Here is an 18,196-nt window from a genome sequence, read left to right on the forward strand (position 1 = left end):
ACAAATACATTTTACTTTATTCACATTGCCTTAATATCCAGAACAGGCACTACTACCAAACTGGTGTTACAGTCCTGCAATTGTCTAAACCAAGGTGATCTAGTGATCTAGTGACCTTTGGGTAGCGCCCCTTCTTAGCTGATTGTTAAACTGCACCAAACTTCATACAGAGACAGTTCAAGTTCAAATTTTCTAGTTCAAGGACAACAAAAACATCTAATACATGGAAGTAATTCATTTATGATATTCTAGAAAAAACTGAAAGAATATGCATGCATAAACAGTAGCATCCCATGTACAGTGATATCTATTTTATTTTGTATTCTTTTTTTCTATTTATTATATCTTACATTTGATATAATCTGTAACAATAATAACTATATTTGTCTAATACCGCGTTTCCCCCCATTATGATAGTGTGATAGTGACAAAGTTTATTATATGGACATGAATGTCAAACGCAGATAGAATACGATGTAAGTAGGAGGAGATGGTATGACTCATATTTTTTCTTTGTACTTGGTGGATGGACATATAACGCAATAATCAAATGTACATATTTTTATCTTATTCCTGGACCTGTATAATAGCTATGTCAATGTGATTGCTGAATGATCAGGAAGTAGGGGGTGAACCTGTTTCTTTTTTACATAGAAGCTCATTTTTATATATTTAATTTGAAGCTAATATTAGCACAGGAAGAATATAGTATACAGTAGCACAACCTCCGACAACAGGTAAAGACAAGTCACCCAGACAATCAATTCTTAAACCTCCCATGACATACATTAAACCTAAGCACCACTTGTCCATATTTCGCCAGTCATCAGGATGTTTTTCAAATCCAAGACAATAAAGCATGTGCATGTGCATAAACATGTAGCTATATCTACACCCGCAGTTTTAGCCAATTCTGGTTCTAATCCAGCCCTGTAATTAGAAATCCCTTAAGGCGGTAACCCAAGGAAAGCTGAATGACATCTGTTTCCCATGCGTTCAGTAATTCATTATAGGATTTGAGGCACAGGAGAATATTTACTCTGATCTCTCAAGTCCATTCTGCTGTAACCTTATCAGCTGCTCTTATTCAGCCATTAATATTTACTAGCTGCAATTGTACTTCCCCCCACCTCTGTTTTGAAATGTAATCAGGCTTGCTAATTACTGGTTACATATTACTACAGCTTGCAATGTACTTCCCGACCCCACCTCTGTCTTGGAGAGAATGGCTTTCTTTACAAGTGACAATTTATTTAAGATATAGATATATATATATATATATATATATATATATATATATATATATATATATATATATATATATATATATATATATATATATATATATGGTGTATCTATATATCTATCTCTCTCTCTCTCTCTCTCTCTCTCTCTCTCTCTCTCTCTATATATATATATATATATGACTCGGGAGGGGCGAAGATAAACACATGCTGTCCTCCGAATCATGTGCCGTCAGCCTCCCAATTTTTTTACACACTGTAGACTCACCACGCAGCCACCCAGAGCTACAGCGTCGGAGGACAACACAGCTCTGGGCAGCTTACAGGCAAGCCCGCAGGCGCCCGGCCAGATCACAGGGGTCGCTGGTATGCAGTGAGCCGAGGACACTCAGGCTGACCTAGCCCTCTCTCCCCCTGGGCAGCACTCAGCCAATTGTGCGCCGTCCCCTGGGAACTCCCGTCTTCGGACGGTAAAGGAATAACCTGGACTCGAACTGGCGACGTCCAGGCTATAGGGCGCATCCTGCACTCCATTCGGAACGTCTTTACGGGATGCGCCACTTGGGAGCCCCGTTTCCAAGATATTTTGCAGTTTTTTCGATTCTGCAACTTTTTTTTTAATATTTCAAAATAACAGCTTTCCAGTATTCATATTGCCAAACCTCTCCTACAGCTGTCACGTACAGTAGGCATCGCAGGTTTTGAAACAAGTGCTCTTAAAACTTCTAGAATCTTTTTACATGTACTTTGAAGTTAAATCCTTTAGTAGCTAGGTCAAAATGTGATGTAATGCGGCCAACACAGCAGTTTTTACTATGTACAAAGCAAGTTTCTAACATGTCTTTTCTGTTACACCAGTGAACAGTTATTACTGCATTACTGAAGATGGAGGATTGATTACTAAAAGGAAAGAGAGGGTTAAAAGAACAAACAGAATGAGCTCTGGTATTGTAGAACTGTATCATGTACAGGCCCCCTGTATCGTGTACTCTGTCTTTGTGGTTTGAAGTAAAACCACTAAAAAGCAGGTGCTGGTGAGTTTGATGTTCGAAAGCATCGACTGTGAGGTGACATGGCTGTGTAATAAAGTAAAAGTGGCTACCCAGTAAGAGGAGGATCAAAGGACAATATAACCACTCTCCAGGCACATTCTCTGTGTTAAAGCAATTCATGTGGGTCAAAATTACACCATCATGAAAATGTACTATACATTACCATGACATCCTCCTTATGCACATGTAAAAATGTAAATGTGAGGGAAGTATGTACGAAAGACAGACATGCATCATCAAACTCCGAAACTTTCAATTACTTCTCCTAACCAAGTTTCATTATATATGTTGTACAATATGTATATGCAGGCGCCACCACAGATATGCATCCCAGCAGGGGGCAATACAGTTCTTCCATTTTGCGCTAATTGTTCTACAAGTTTAATATTTTAGTAAAATGTATTGATGGAGGAGCTGATAGAGACAACTCCAGCAACTGGGCTGAGATGTTGAGGCATTACCACCATTTACCAGTATAGGGTGTTTGTCACAACTTTACGGTGCAAGCTGGACAACTATAAAGCCCCTTTCCTACTGGCGCTCCTACCCGGGTCCTGGCCTGAGCTCTAGCTACCTGGGTCACAATCCTACGTAGTGTGAAACCACGTACCTCGGTCGTACCCGGGACAGCAGCGACCCGCCTCAGGATGTGGGTCGGCAGGTTTTAACCTGGGTCGAGCAAGATAAAATGAATGCGGACAAACTGTAACAAACAGCTACGTCTGCGTGAAGGTTTTACTTCTGCAAGGAATATTTCTGCTTAGCTATATTTCTGTTGATTGAGACACACCATGAGCCAGATTGCAGCAGGGATGAAGAAACATTTGCTCTGATCAACACTTGGGCCGACTGTTCAATCCACAGAAGTTTGGATGGAAGTGTCCGTGACAAGTTGCTTCCGGGGCATTGCATACACACATTTACTTGCTTCTGTCACCCAGGTCGACCCTGCTTCTTCAAAACGCAGCACGAAATTGCTTAACAAACCCACATGACACCGGGTCGCCGACCCAGGTAGGGTCTCACCCAGGTAGAGCATGCCAGTGTGAAAGGGGCTTAATTCTGCTGCAGGTTTCCGAGGACAAATTGAGGTCATGCTTTTACATGCCAAGGTCAGAGAATGAATGTGGCAGCAAAGGCATATTTTTAAAATGTTATCTCTGTTTGTATGTCTGTGAAAAGTTGATGATGTCATTATACCTATAATCCTTTACCCACCAACCATGTTGTCTGACCAGAACCAAACACACAACATTAATGATGGTGCACACATATCCTGGCTGTCAACATCAGAGGTCTCTTGAATCAGTATCAGCAAGCTCTCAATATTTGTGACAGCTTCTGTCCAACTGACTTGCACCTACAAATCTGTCAGCGTCACAGGTCCTGCTCAGCATGGTTCTGATGTTTTCTGACTTGTCTCCCTTACTCTTTCTTCCATTCTTGATTGCTTTTCACTCTGTGCTAACACCTTACAAAACTTTCAGTTTCACCATAATTGGATAAGCGTTTATAACTCTAAAAGTGTGACACATATAGGAAAAAATATACAGCTGGGCTAGATAGACCCCTCCCAGTATTTTTAATCAATGTGCAACCTTGTTTTTTTGCATGGGAAGGAGGGTTGCTTTATAGAAGCTTAGTCCATCTTCACTAATTTACCCAACTTGATAAAAGTGCATGTCTGGACCACTCAGCAATGTGCTTTTTTGCAGGGGTCTGATCCCTCTTTATCAAAGCTTGGAGGTCTGAAACTGACCACCTGTTGTACAACAAGATTCATCAATTAAAAACAAAACCAATTGATTAAGTTTAATAGCTCTGCTGAGTGTGACAGCCTTTTATCTGGATCAGTTACCAGTAATGTTAAGAACCCTTTGTAGTCGACTGGGGGATGTAAAGGAGTTGAGAATTAACAATGTGTTCTCCAGCACTGGGGATTCATTCAGCTTAATATTTCTTCTCAAGCTCAACTGCTAGTGTGATGCATCTCAGTAATGATGGAAAACTGTAAGGGCTTGCATATTCACTGATGACACACTATACTGTAATTGGGGTCCAAAGTCTTTATTGGGAGAGCACGTGTTAATAAGAGGTGTACAGAGAAACAAAGGAATGCTGCAACCTTTACTTACTGTTACTCTTCTCCCTCTCTCACTCACATCCTGTAACCGCCCACACAAAGGTCAACCCCAGTGCTTGTAAGTGAAACTCAACCACACACATACACATACATACACCATTATAATGGAATGGGAACAAGCTATGTAGGATGATGCTGGCATGACATATTTTAATGCCATGTTTCAGATAGAAAGCATGTACAAGGGTTTACTCTTCAGTGCAAATCGTTGATTTCAGAGATGCAAGAGTTAAAATGTAAAAACTGCATTGTTGGATTAAGATCAGAAAGCCAACCAAACAACTGTATTAATAGAATCCTAGGTGTAAATTGAGGAAAATATTGAACTTGCTCTGTACATATCTCTGTGTGATGCTTTGGCTGATGTCCCAAAGAAGATTGCTTGCGGGGGGGAAAAAAAAAGAAAGAAAAAAGAAAACTAGCTGCAGTGTAATTTCCTGTTGCTCCCCCCACCCCCACACACATTTGGTAACATGACTGTAGATAGGTGAATGCAATTAGGAATCCAGTTGATTCTCAATACTCATTTTGAAACCAGAATCCACAAGGGTAGAGCTGCTGATTTTAATGTAGCTGTGTGACGGGAAATAAGGTCCCGGGAATTGTTCAGGGAAAGATATCAATAGATTTTAATGGCAAGATGACATATTCTTATTTCCTGCAGCAGCTAACAAAAAACAACAGTAAAGAAAATTGTGTCTTCAAATGACAAATTTCTTCAAAAGAAGAAAAGTCAAGTCTGGCAAAAGGCTGTGTGTTCCCGTCCTACCAAAATTTTAGGTAAAAACATATAAGAAACTAGGCTAACAGGACAAACATTTTATCTAATGCCTTCATCATAAGTCTCAGACATCACACCCACTTACAGCTTGCTCAATGGTTAATTTGTCTCAATTCTGAACGTGGCCCAGAATAATGTTTTAAATTATTTCACAACAAATAAGACAAATACACTTTGTCTCACACAAGTGACACTGGTGAATGAGTTTACTTAAATTCTTAAAAGTTTTAATGTTTGAAATTGTGGAAGAATGAGGTTTTACAGTTGTGTAAAGCTTTTAGGACTCACTATACCATGAAAAGACATGGCCTAAATACAGAAGAAGAGTGTGAAACAATTTTTCCAAGAATGTAACATGACATCTTTTATGCAAAAGAAATAAAACACAATTACATGCCAGCAAGAAATCTTCATGCTTTGACAAACATAAACATTATGCGCGACGAACAGACACCACCCATTTATCTGCCTGTTCAATGAATATGCCACTCATTAAGCAGTCAGTCACGCTGTAACACACCGACTCTATTATACATTACTACATATAACTGGCACACGCGTTTTCCAGCTCCATCTGTACTTGTTTGTTACATCAGCACTAATATTGCTTGGTATTAGCTCTCATATACCGACATCCATCCCAAAACAAGCGCCTGGGTTCAAAATAAACTGGAAATGGCGAGAATGTGTAAGTAACCGACTGATTTTTCTTTGTTGGTTTATTTTATGTAGGTTTTACCAGTTAAAAAAAACATTTTTTGAATGCCTTTTCATTTGTTAACTAACTGAACAAAGTTACAGTACTGTAGCGTTGCCAGTATAGCATTTCATAGGTAAAAGTGCATGCTAGCTGACAGGACTGCTTGTTTCGCAAGTGCACTCCCAATTTATATTATGTACAACAGTCTTTTTTTATGTTTTTAGTTACTGTAGGTTTCAGTGCTGCAAGATGTAAGTTTGTTGTTTTTGTTTAAATGTGTTTTTCACTGCTTGAAATACGATTGGAATCCAGCACAGTACAGAACGGTACTGTTAGTGTTGTTTTCCAAGTACTGTAGTTTAAATTTACATTTACAGCACATGACTTATATATAAATGCAATTTTTTTTATACAAAAATTATGTGCTTTTAGTGATGATTTCTGGTATAATAGTGTTAGAGTGGCCAGGAAATGTATCCCTCACAGAGGATCATAACTGTTTACTGATGCATAGCGACTGATGGCTCAAAAGAATCATCACAGCCTGGCTTTACTGATGTGTTTTTTCAATGAGCTCTGTTATGATGCAGTGCTTGCAAAGTCTAAAGTCTTTGATGATGGATAGTATCCTGACATTTGCAATGTTCAACACTCCCCTGAATGCAACCAACCATGTCCAAGTGAAAGCGGACAGAAAGCATCAAGAGGATCTCAGCAACTTTGTCAGTACATGGAAAAAGCCACACCGTCCTTTCACCTTCTCCAATCATTGTTTCCAGTCACATCCAGCAGCAGACTAAGCTATATTGTACTATGGCTTCTAAACTCCCCTCTACAGACATACCCCCACCCCTTTCTTCTTTCAAAATGCAATTATTTAAAACACAAAAGAAATGACATGAAAGGATGTCGTCACTTAGAACATCATGTTGCTACAATACAATCAATTCAGTATATTACCCCAGAAAGAAATTAAGATCCCTTGCTGTGATCGACTGATTAGTACTATTACTGTGTATTGATTACAGCACTGTAGTTAACAATTTAATGGAAACCAATACTTGACTAGGGGTTTGATGCACAAAATCTCTGGGCAACTAAAGCAGGAGGTCTTCTTATTGATAGCATTGACAAGAATCTTGAAAATTACATCTTGCTTAATCAGAAAGCAGGCATTGTTGACCAGCCAGTGTGTTTATATTCAAAGGTACTTCTGTCATTTTACCTAGTCTGTCCTAACCAACCCAAATTGATTTCATCGAAGATTTTTCGTAACTGCTGTGAAGCTTTCCAGGTGTTGACTCATTAACTTCTCATTGGCTTGCACAGAGGCAGGTAAAGGGTGCTTTTTACCTCCATAAGGTTAGTACCGTGACCTGCATGTACTGATGTCATAAATGTACTCCCTGAGTTATCTCCAAACATCTATGAGAAATCCTTAAGAGAAACGAGTACTGTATCCGTCTGCTTATGCCCACTCGTAGTACTATAACATAAATGCCTTCACGAGGACTCTTACTGGTGAAACATTCCCTAACATTGTTTCTAATTTGATATCTTTGCCTCATAAAAAAATGCTTAGTTTGAGAACTCATCTTGACCTAAAAATCGATTGCTCTGAATATGTCATACAGATTACTGCTCCAAAAATAGCTTTTTTTTATGCAGACAGATTCTGTCTGATTTAAAAAAGGAATGTTAATATACATGTTGAATGAGCACATTTCCCAGGGCTCCAAATTCCAACAGCCAACCTATTGAAGCAAAATGCCAATAGGAACTAAAATGTCCCTGAGACAGATGGGTTTTCTAAATAAAGTGGTATTCTGAACAGAGCTGCTTCTGCAACCAAGTGTTTTCTAGATACTTTTTTTTCCTCCTGTGCCCAGACTGGACAGCTCCAGTAGACCAGTACATTAAAGCCAGTGACTCATGTTTAAGACCTCAAATCCACATTAAACAGTACAGCATTTGCTCACCAAGGGACCACTTTTCATTTTGTCACCTCTAATGCAATAACAAAATCTGGACTTTTTTCAGAATGTCACACAGTTCGTAATGGGACCAGAACCAAGGAAACCAAATCATTCTTCATGTTACAGGCATACTCAGCTCTTCCAAGCTAAGTTATTAAAGTCATTCAACTGTAGGGTAAACAGTAAGTAGCTGGGTTCCACATTTTTTTTAAACAAATTAGCCCAAGCCAAGGTTCTGGAGTTAAACAGATGCCTTAAAGTGGTAGTAAAAAGTACTATACCTCTTAAAATGCCCTGAATTTCGAACTTCAACAGCCATTGCAAGTCAACAGAGGTCAGTTATAAGAGGATCTGTCCCCAAGCAGGTTTCTTGGGATGGCACAAAAATTTAATTCAATCATCTGGGAATACAATGAACTAAAAACTCTTCAGTGCGGCAATGTTTGAACCACTTATAGTCCAGAGTACTCCATACCAGAGTCTCTGCTATGTAGCTGATTCTCAAGGTGACCCACATAAAACTGCAGCACATTCTAGCCTCTCTGTACTTGGCCCCATTACTCATATTTGCAGTATAAAATCACCAAATGTTTCATAGAAAATTAAGTATCATAGTTATTGCATTGTGCTTGTGTGTGCTGTACTTATTTAATGCCTAACCTACTGGTTTCCAACCCATTACTGGCCACAACAAATCTACGAGGTATTCATTTCAGCTCACATTTCCAAGAGCTAGGTTACTGCTGAGTTAGAACACACATAAGACCAATGCATTGCATACTTTATTGTACAGTTCACACTAAGGCAGGGTTAGAAACTAACAATACTGTGCTACTAGTCCAAAGGACTTGTACCTTTTGAAACTTGCTAGTCCTTATGTGAAGTGTCTAAGTTGGAATCAACAACAACAGTGGGGTCCAAAAAATAGGCTTAGATTTTATTTTGCTAAAAAATAAACATTATAAATTTAGATGTACATTTTTTTTTTTTTTTAACAAAGCACCTTTGTAAACGCTCATACAGATTGATCAATCACCTGTTTGCATCTCGATACTGAGCAACTACTGGACTCTGTGCTGAGAAACTGACACTGACAGCACCAGACGGGGTGACAGAGGAAAACATTCTCTCAGCTGTGTTACCTTGCCGACCATGAAGCTCCGCCTGACACCCATGACACAAGTTAAATGTTTATTTTATTGTACATTACATGTGTTGATATTTACAAAAATGCTGGCTGGCTATGAATTATAATAATTAATGTACTCACATACACATGCGGTCTTCACTAAAGTCCCAATTAAAGACAGTACGTTTCACTGTAGTCTTCGGGATGAAATTGTTAGCTAGGTGGCTTTTTTTTTTTTTTTTTTATTATTAGCAGTGGGAGAAATCCGTTTCAGCAAGTACAGTAGAATTTGCCATAACTGACAGATGCTGTATCTATTGGGTTTGGTTAATGACAGCAAAACAAATACAAAAGAAAAACAAGGTAAACAGAGATATTTTCAAGAAAGCTGGGAGTATTTGTATAAATTCATTTTAGACTTTTAAACTCTGCAATAACAGTTCTGCTTGTGAAGCATCCACTCTATAATTTGACAGAACAGGTTATTTATTTGCACTGTGCGGGACCTTATTTTTCCTCCCATTGGTGCTTGAGCCCCGAAGCACTCACTGAATCACCACCTGTGCACCTATTATCAGTGATCAAAGTCTGGTTTTCAAACAAACTGATTATCGCTCACAAATACTGTATTGGTATAAGAAAAGTGTGTTTTGAAAAGAAATTTCAGCTTCCGATCACTTAAAATATGCTGACGATAACGTAAACAACACCAAGTTACATATAGCGAGCCACCAAGCTTTAAACGTGTTACTGTTTATAGATAAGAACTCAACTTTACTATGAATATATCATGTTATTATGTTTTAAGCAACATACTATGATAATGTTCACTATGGTAATTGTTTGTTTATTAGTTTTAAAATGTTTAGTAAAATGAAATAATGAAATCTTCAGTCAGGGTCGTAACCCAGTATAAATCTCCACATTTTTGTAAATGACTTTACACTTACTTCAAAAGATGCAACACGTCGCAGTAAATTCAAATGATAGACTTTGCATCCCTCGCAGAGGGAGTACACAAAAGGTACAATGCCATTAAGTGGGGTTGGCATTGCGAGGGAGATGAAGGGAGGTTTCAGTTCTGGGTTTTCTAAGCATTATTTGTGATTGCTTATTCACCACTGCTACACCCCGTTAGAAAATTGACTTCCCTGCATTTTTTTAACGCAAGACTAAACGTCAGAGTATATGTGTACATTTGTTTTAAGTACTCGCCCAGAGGACTACTGAGACACAGACATCAACTAGCCCGATTAAATTTCTAACCCTGTAAGGTGAATTAGGCAAAACCCTGAACATGTATAGGACTGTATAAACTAGATGTACAATACCAAAAGCTTGTTCATAACTTTAAAAACGTCATCTTAGACTGTGCTAAAATGAAAAGAATCTAAGTAAAGTTGGCCAAGTTAAACTGTTAGGGTGATGTTACAGCTACCACTGTTTTAGAGGACAATATGAGAAAAGGGAAAAAAGGGAAAATAATAACACTCACAATGTATTAAACACTGCAAAATAACTGATTAACTCTGACAGAATAAGGAATCACTTTGCTGTGCTGCATTATTTCATGAGTTAGTTCACACTTCAAAATACATATCATGGCACAGCAACAATACACAGGGCTTGAACTAACTATCCAGCTATCTATCCAAGATACATTTGTTTAGGATAGTTCATGACAGATCATTCACCAATCACCTGCACAGTCTCTGCCTAGCTCCTGGCAAAGATTGCACTCTGACTGGTTGGTATTCAAACTTTGCAACCCTTAGCAACTTGCCTTTAGTTCCCTAATGATTGTTCCAGAAGAGTGTAGAGAAGACAGAAGATTGCATTTAATTCTGCTATTAGTTTACTTCACTATTTGGTGTATACCCAAGGATTGACTCTCTAGGGAAAACAAAGTAGAGCAGTAGAATTATTTAAGCTTCAGTTCAACCTGCACCAACAAATAACTATAGTTACTGTAGTGTCAAAGGCTTGGGATGGCTTCATTGCAAAACATTAAAGAAACATGCATATTGAATGCTGATACCCTGCAATGACTTTTGATCAAACTTTTTTGTAACAATGCTTTAAATTGTACAGTCAGCTGTAATAGTGTTGAGTATTGTTTGTGTTCTGCATGCATCAATGCAATCAACTGTAACATACTTTTTGACAGCAAAGATATTGTAAAAATGCAAAATAGCAGGACAGAGTTAAAGATGTATGCTCATCCATAGAACAGACCCGTATGAAAAATCTTCTATTAACACCAGTACAGGACAATGGTACAAGCAGGAATAGAATCACACTGCCAGCCTTGCACACAATCAGAAACAGAAAGAAGCATGTATCATCTTGTCATTTTCATGACACTTGCAGTACTGCATTTTCCAACCTTGTTGATTTTTATATTCTTTTCATTACGGTAAAAAAAAGAATAATAAAACACTAACATTTTAATATTCCACGAATGGATGGTTGAGAAGGCCAAGTGTAACATTAATTTCCTAAAGATTCTCCCTTTATAAAACCCAATGAAGCTGATAATGACTGCATCCCCAAGCAAAACGAGGGGTAATAAACGGAGAAGATTATTGCTGGATACCAGTCACTACTTTAAAAGCTCTGAATCCATTTAAAATGTTACAGGCCACTTGTCACAAAAGTATGGTTCCAACTGTTAAGCAATTTCTATTAAGTCATTTTCACTCTCTGTTTATCGTAAGCAATTATTTATTTACAAAACAATCTACACATAGAATTCAGTTTTAGAAAATGTATTGTTGTAGACGATAGTACAGCACTATGTTTTGTACTATGTTACTTTTTGTATTTACTTTACAGTAGCTGACGTGCAACAAAGACACTGAAACCTAATCAAATCTAACTATTAAAAAGAGATCTGTGAACAAAAACAATGCATACCCATTCTATTGAGGTTCCTAAAACCAACTCCAAAACCAATAAGCGTCTGCAGTGCCAGGCCCTCTATTCACACACTACACTTACAGATCTACTACTGGCTCCCCTTTATCATTCTGCATTGAGATGTCGAAACAATATTTTGTACATCATAGTGGCTTACAGACTGGCTGTCCTGAATCCACTATCCTCACAGTGCTTACACGGTCGTTATACAATAGTTTATTAGCGCCTACTTTTTCTCAGTACAATATTAGCTACTTCTAGGAGCACTTACAACCTTTTCACTACTGTTCTTATTTGGAACAATGTAGTCTTGGAATTACTTGAACATCAAAGGATTAAAAGAATAAAATAAAATAAATAAATCACAGTGCTTTACATGAAGCTGTTCACTGCATGCCAAAAACTAAATAAAGATATACGTGTAGATATAAAAATGTGTACAGTAAAATGTACACATCTTTTCATGCTTTATTGTACGGATAACTAAATGCTAAACTACTTGCCTTATAAGAATGGATGTACTTGAATTACACAATCAATACAACAGTATATCAAAGTGCAGCATTCCACGTGCATGGGTATCCCACAAGAGCTTGGTTTCAATGGAGATTTGAATTACTGGATGATAACTTTTACATACAAGCACTGGAGTTCCATTTTATGGAATCTGGAAACTAGGTCACTTGTTTGGGTCCCATATTTTATCATTTATTTATCATTATCATTTTGTCATTTCTATCCAAGGAAAGGCTGAAAAATATCCCTTGCTTAATAAAAAAAATTGAAGATTTTCTGCTTATTTTTTTTCTTGGCAAAATTCAAGATTTGGATTAACCCCAAAGCCATCTTGAGGTGCAGGAATGGAAAAATGGCTGATGAACAAACACACACACAATTTAATTTAACAACCAATGGACAGTTTCTTTTCCATGACAAAAACCATACTAGTTATGCGTATTTTTTTAATAGAATTTTACAGAAAAACACTCAAGCAAACAAACTAAATGTCATTGCTATTTAATAAAAAGAATGCTGAAAACACTACAGAGAAGGTACTGAAAAGATGAAATATTGTTGACTTACTCAACCTTTAAAACATTGTATTCTCTCAAGCCACTTTGTAATCATTAAGTGACTGTTTTGACCTCAACAGTGATTGCACATCTTACAAATGACCTTTGCCAACAATTGAGTTAAAGTGATTTACTTGTTTGGCTGCAGAAATTTGGAATTCCTTACTTACTTTCTTAAGCATATCTCACTGGCTGAATGAACACTACCCTGTTGTTTACTGATTTACTGTGAACCAGTGAATGACATCAGTGGCGCTGGAACAGTTTTTATAGTGGATGTGCGGAAAGCCAATGAACTGAACTGTAATCCCTGTACGACACAGCCATGCATTCAGCTGCTATTATGTTAAACATGTTAATAAAACGAAACCAGCATCAACACCTGCTTATCTATTTAAGTAAAACAAAAAATCTTTAGCCACAGTTCATGCTACGTTTACAACATGCCTACCACAAACCGTTTACTATTAGCGTTTACTGTTATCATCCACATAAATGCTGCAATTTAAAAATGTTTACTTGTAAAAACAGGTTGAACAGTTGTATTTTATTTACACTAGTCGTTGTTGACAAGGACAGTCAGAATGCTCCAAAAGGTTGACTTGAAGTAACAATCTGCAAACCTCCATCATTATAGATCTTTTAGAGCTGTGTTTAGTATTAGGTATAGCAAAGTACTGACAAATCCTGATTCTAAGGAACACTAGCAGACAAGAAGAGATTTTTTTTTTAAAACTGTATATCATGTATTATGCATTACTCTGTGTTTTGAAGTATTATGGATTTTCTTGTTACGGCATCTTGTAAAGCGCTTTGTGATGGTGGTCCACTATGAAAGGCGCTATATAAAATAAAGATTGATTGATTGACTATACCATTTATATGAAATAGTTATAGCCCCATTAAGTAATTAACACATAAACCTTTTGTTTTATAATACAGTGTTAATAATTGCTCAGATTAAAGTAGAAAAACAGTTAGTGCTTCCTTTTCTATTGCTGGATACAAAGTTGCACATTGGCCCAAACTGATTGACTATTTCAACCAGAAAACAAATGTAAACACATTCTGGCAGTACAATGAGTGAACAGCAAGACTGATTTTGAATTAGGCTCCACACATTAGGATGGGGAAGGGTATGACATATAGTTCTTGCTCAATATTGTAAGTTAATGATTCATACAGTGCTTTAGATTGTATTATTTCTGATTGCCAGACTGTTCATTTAGAGAAAAGCTAATGTTTAGCCCTTGAACACATTTTTTTTATTAATCACAGGGTTTTAAGACTTTGTTTGCATTAGCTGACAGTTGCCTTTGCCAACCAAGGCTTAACTAGATTTGAAAAATGTCAGATGGTCTAAGACTGCAATTCATTTCCGTGCAATATGCTTGTGGGAGCACATGTAGTCCCCAGCAGTCTCTAACCTTTACATTAACAAGTCTAGATTACATGTGCAGGTAGAGTGTGTTCATTGCCTAACTGTAGCTCTGATAAACAGACTGCACACTAAACAATTGTCAATTAACTGCTATCATCCAAGAACATACACCGTACAGTACCTTGTCAGTAATTTCCTGATACTCTTGACATTTTGTTGATACATTGGATACCAACATAAATTAGAAAATAATTCAGAATTGGGAAATGTCTGTACTGGTGTCTTTGGGGGCTGTTATTTTTTGGTTGGCATAATTGCAGAACACTGATAAAACTAAGTAATTGAAATAGTGATCCATCTATGCAGCCAATCATAATATATTATCCCATTCATTATATATTCAGAATAGGCATGCAATGGTGGTGATTTTCCCAAAACCGAACCAAAACTTACACTTGCAAATGAATGATACTGACAACAGATTTAGCACTAAGTCAGCGGCATTTTTGGGAGGTCATCGCACACTTTACTGCATGCAGGCGCTTCATATTAACATCACTTAAATTCAATATGGCAATATAAATAAAAAGTTATTATAGAGCAAAACCTACCTTATTGATTCTGATTGCGGTTTCATACTTAGACCGGATGTGCTGATGTCGAGGACTGTTTTCCTTCCAGGTTTCTAAAAGGGTTTGTTGATGAAAGGTGCTGGTGCTGCAGGCAGTGATACACAAGCACCTGCATACCCTAACCTAAACCTTGTGTTAAAACATGAAGTTGGAAGGTTTTGAGTTAAAAAAAAGCTGAATCTGTTAAATTACTCTGTAGATCGAATAAAAAATGAACAATGATGCTAAACTGACTAAAACAGCCAAATGCAAAAGTATAGAAGGAAAATAAAATGTTAGTTGAGGTCCCCGCCGAACCACTGTGAAACCGAACTGAGCAGCTAAGTGGGCAAAGCTGCAAAACAAGCAAAAGTGATATTGCAGACAACTATCTGGAAGCTGCATTAAATTAGATGTTTCTGGCAGCAGGTAAGTTTATTTTATTAAGGTAGCTTTGTTTACTGTCCATACTGAAATTTGTTCATTGGTCTGATTACTTTGTTGCTGCATTTGATATTGATTGAATTCAAGTGTAAAGGGTTTATCCATAGAGTCCTATGAAAGTAGCAGGCTCTAATAAACTAGCATACTAAACGAGAAGTTTGTGTATGTTTTTTAGGGGACTGGCAGCAGGCCCCAGTTCTAGTTTTAGTTTTTTTTTTGTGGGCATAAATCTAGAATACATTTTAAAGTTATTTCCTCATCAGAAACCATTTTAAAATGCTGCCAAACGTCTCTGTCACTTTGAACCAGCACGCTGATTAAATAATTGAAAGCCACAAGCTCAGACGTAATTTGCACACGATTTGCCACTTAGAACCGACCACAGCGACGATGAGGGTACCAGGAAAATAATAAATAAAAAAAGTGTAATGTCTCTCACTACATTATTGTATTCGTTCCACATCGTCTCGAATTGTATAATACATTGGTATGAGCGATACAATTAAAAAAGGGTAATAATGGTATGTCCCGTTCCCTTGGCTGCACAAATGTTTTTTTTTTTTTAAATTTCATTTCCGTTTTGACGAAAACCGAGTGGATGTTACAAATAACAAAAAGAGCTGATAAAAAAACGATGAAATGTTTGTGCAACCTGCCTATTCAAACAGTAACTGCTGACTTTGTGTTCCCTTTCTACATCTCACATTCCACTGATCGAAGTAGATACTGTAAAATATTATCTTCTATCATCTGACAATTTCAGCCATTGTTAAACAACCAGGTTGTATGGATTTAAGTTATAGAAAAGGGGTTACACAACTTAAAGCTGAAAAGCTGCACTTTCAGTACATTTACATTTAGACTTCATTTAATCAACACCCTTTAAGAAAAATACCAAACACGATAATGTAATCCCATCACTAAAACAAATCCTTCTGCAAACAATTAAACAGAGCGCTTAAAAACTGGAAGCAGTAACTGCAAAGCAATGCTTGTGTAATACAAACAGTTTTTCACTGCACTGCAGCTGTTTACCATTTTCATAAGTATGTGTCAACGTACAGAACCATCTTTTGAATCATACTGATCTGGTGCACTAACGTGAATGATATTCTAAAACGTAATTATAGAAACTCTTCCGATATGTAAAATACAATCTCTGATAGGACTATCTTGAAATGGTACATGCTTGTAAATACAAAAACCATACAGTAATTTCCACCTTCCTCCTTCCTAAAGTTAGTGATCAACTGGCTTTTATTTTGTGAGTCAGTTTGACGTGTACTGGTATTCTGAAACAAGGGAGCCAGCTTTTTGAAAAACAGAAAAATCTGTCCCATGGCTCCTTATTGATTACTCCTCAAAGTCTCTTCTCTTTAAATACTGAAATGTTGCCAACAATTTGTTATAATAAACCAGAAAAATGCCATACCATTGACATTCATTCTAAGAGAGTCTTCTTCATTTAAATAGTAGCAATATGGTGCAAAACCTGTCTCCTAGTGGATCAAAGTCAGTACATGGCAGCAACAAAATCCAGAAAGCACCTGGTGAGCTTGCAGTCCGAGACACATTCTTTTTAATATCCAGCAAACAGAGCTTTCAAGGAAGCTATTAGAGAGAGGGTCACGGCTTTTGCTTTTGTTACGCATGCAGACCTTTCAGTTCCATTTTATGGCAAACTTAATTATGTTGAAAATCATTTTGGATGGCTGGAGTCTCTTACTGTAATTAGCATACTGTAGCGGCAGAATAATTTCCCCATCTGGTCAGCTGCAGGGCCTTGACTCTGCAAATATCATCAGATGTGACATCTGCAAAATATTGCACCTCTCCCTCTGCCTCCTCCACTCCTCCTCCTGACACACTTGCATGGCACAGCTCTGCAATTTTACCTTTGTATTATTTAAAACACATTATTTATCTTGAACTTATTTGCATGCATACATTGTATGCAGTGTTCTTACTGCATCTCATACTGCAAAATGCCTACAATCGCTAATTAGATAGCAAGTTAATAGGTGGATAATAGTAAGGGCTACAAAGAGTCACTGACAGGAGGGGGATGCAGTCTTTGCTATTCAAAGCACTTCAATGGCTCATTCTCAAAGCCGTTTTGACACAGGACACTGGAGTGTTTGAACCAGAATACCAGCATAAAGATATTGGTGCTGAAAATGATGCTGTGCTTGTGCACAGACAGAGCAATGCAGTGGTTCTCCTGATGTTAGCAATGCCATCCCTACTTAAGGTCTTGTGCCTGAATGTAATTTGGAAAAGAAACATGGAGGACAAGTAAAACAAAACCAAAATAACCAGTAAATACAGCAGTTAAAATAGCCGAGATACTGACTATTTAATTTGTGATTTTGCTAATTTAAAAAATGACACTACTACATTGGCATTGCTCACTGGCATCTTACTCCTATGCTGTACACCAACGATTTTAGATTTTTGGGAAGTCCTGAATTATTAATTCTGACATAATTACAATATTGAGATTGTGAAGGTCAAGGTTAGGAAAAAAAAACAAAAAAAAACTTGAAGTTATATATGAGTCATATAAGATCAGATAAGGCAGTTTATTTCTTACAGTATACAACACTGACATGATATAAACTACAGCTAATGCTAATACATTCCAAATGAGTGAGTGAATATTTCACAATCCCAACCTCTGCTATTTAAGGCAACCCAAAAAAACCCCAAAAAACACTCAAATCAAATTGTAAATACTGGAAGG

The 18,196-nt window shown here is 37.3% G+C and overlaps 1 protein-coding gene across 4 annotated transcripts in view; it reads right to left on the bottom strand.

Annotated features, from left to right (window-relative positions):
* Positions 1–18,196, bottom strand: part of LOC121327949 (cyclin-dependent kinase-like 5) — an 82,058-nt gene that overhangs the window by 24,944 nt on the left and 38,918 nt on the right. The window lies entirely within an intron of this gene.

This window comes from Polyodon spathula, chromosome 15 (assembly GCF_017654505.1).
Source record: "Polyodon spathula isolate WHYD16114869_AA chromosome 15, ASM1765450v1, whole genome shotgun sequence".
Classification (NCBI taxonomy): domain Eukaryota; kingdom Metazoa; phylum Chordata; class Actinopteri; order Acipenseriformes; family Polyodontidae; genus Polyodon; species Polyodon spathula.